General features: G+C 50.5%; 1 pseudogene; it reads left to right on the forward strand.

Annotated features, from left to right (window-relative positions):
- The first annotated feature begins 967 nt into the window (after positions 1 to 967).
- Positions 968 to 1584, forward strand: LOC131922796 (large ribosomal subunit protein uL13-like; annotated as a pseudogene).
- The last annotated feature ends 573 nt before the right edge of the window (positions 1585 to 2157 follow it).

Below are 2157 nucleotides of genomic sequence, written 5' to 3' on the forward strand. Positions count from 1 at the left end.
GAAACTCAGCACAGCTGTCTCCGTCTTTCTTGGAAGCTGCAGAGGGCTGGAACGCTTTCCACCTCCCCAGGTCTTGGCTGGGATTAGGCTGGCACACATCTCACGGGGCTGACCATTTAGGGCACAGATTTTAACAAACAGGTCCTAAAGGCAGGGGCTTGGGGTGGGGGGAGGGCAGTAGGGGCAGCAGCAACCCACAGCACCCCGCACTACAGCCTTGGAGCTGTCTGTGTGAGTGTTCTGGCAACCTAATTAGTACAGGTTCCCTCTGAGGCTGGGGAGTTTCTTTGATTAATGCCTTCATTAAAAGGTCTCCCCTAATCAATCAGTATATGCTTGCCGGAAGAAGGTTCTCGGGCTTAAATACAGGCCCGGCGCTTGAGAATGAGGAGTCTGCAGCTGAGGTGTGGGTGAGTGGGTCTTCTTGCAGACACTGCTTGCCCTTCACCCATCCCTGGCATTATCCTGAGTCCCCCACTCCCACGCCACAGACATTTTATGAAAGAATAAAAATTAAACCCCATGTGGCACATTTTTTTTTCTCAGAGAGGAAAATTCTCATTCACCTCAATAATTAGCTCATTTGGGACAGGAGATGCTGTCTCTGGCACTCCTTCACTGCTATGACAGCTACATTAATTATTCTCTACCTCTGTGCATCAGCATGAGCTTGGAAACCTGTTTTGCATCCTGATTTGTCCTGTGCCCACTATGTGCCAGTCCTTGGGCTTGTCCTGTGCCCACTATGTGCCAGTCCTTGGGCTTGTCCTGTGCCCACTATGTGCCAGTCCTTGGGCTTGGTCCTGGAATGAAAGGTGACGGTCATGACAATAGAGCCATATTTTATCCACCTCGAAGAATGGACCTTTTTAAACATTATGCTGGGGAAAGGGAGCCGAAGGGAGGGGATGGGGAGTGCATTGGGCTTATGATCAAAACGCACTGTAACCTTCCCAGGTGGCTGCCAATGTCAGAAGGGCAGGGTCCAGTGCCCGATGGCAGAGGCTATTTTCCAGGCCACCTGGCAGGTGTCATGGCCAAGTGAATACTGCTGGGCCAGGGGGATAGTGGTGTGCGCTATGAGGGCATCAACATTTACGGCAGGTTCTACAGAAACAAGGTAAGGTACCTGACCTTTCTCTGAAAGAGGGTGAACACCAACTCTGCCCGAGGTCCCTGCCTCTTCTGAGCCCCAGCGGCAATTTTTGTTGCACTTTGTGAGATATGATGCACAAGACCGAGCGAGGCCAGGCTGCCGTGGACCACCTCAAGGTGTTGGTTGGAACCCCTCCACCCTATGACAAGAAAAAAAATCAGATTGTGGTCCCTGCCACCCTCAAGGCTATACAGCCAATGCCTACTGGAAAGTTTGCTTGCCTGGGGGGTGGGGGCGTCTGGCTCACGAGGTCAGCTGGAGTATGCGGCAGTGACTGACACTCTGTAGGAGAAGCGGAAGGAGAGGCTAGGATCTGCTACCAGAAGAAGCTGCTCATGAGGCTATGGAAACAGGCAGAAAAGAACATGGAGGGGGAAAATATCAGCAACTTCACAGAGGTCCTCCAGACCAGTGGGACTCTGCTGTGAGCCCAATAAAGACTGTGCCTCAAAAAAAATGATGAAAATGAAATCAATATACACTAATAAAATAAAGCAAGTGAAGTTCTTTGCTTTCCTCTGAAGTTGTGGCAAGAAGGCCTTCACCACACGTGGGATGCTGGCTGGCATCTTGGTGTTCAATTTCCCAGCTCCCTGGATGATCCTGGCCATCAGACTACCGTGTTAGTGAGGTCAAGAGATTCCACCTCTGAGTGAGGCCAGGGTTGCTTGTCTTGAAGTCTGGTTACTTTTCTTGGCAGGCTGATCTCCTGTACCATCTACAGGCCTGCAAGCAACCGGATTTTGTTCTTAGGGGCTGAAGGCTACTCCGCTGCTGGCACCTGCCATGTTCTCTTTATCCACTCATCTGATGGTGTTGGCTTACCTGTCCAAACTCCCTGACTTGGCTGTTGTGAATGGGCAAAGTAGAGTTAGTCTTTAAAATGTTAAATAAACAATCCAAAGCATTCTTCTGGGAAGAGGCACTGTGGTATCTTTGGGAGGGACGATCTAAATGCCAGGGGAGTTAAGGAAAGTTTGATCTGGGGGGTTTAATACTGC

The sequence above is a fragment of the Peromyscus eremicus genome, chromosome 12 (assembly GCF_949786415.1).
Source record: "Peromyscus eremicus chromosome 12, PerEre_H2_v1, whole genome shotgun sequence".
In the NCBI taxonomy this organism is placed as follows: Eukaryota; Metazoa; Chordata; class Mammalia; order Rodentia; family Cricetidae; genus Peromyscus; species Peromyscus eremicus.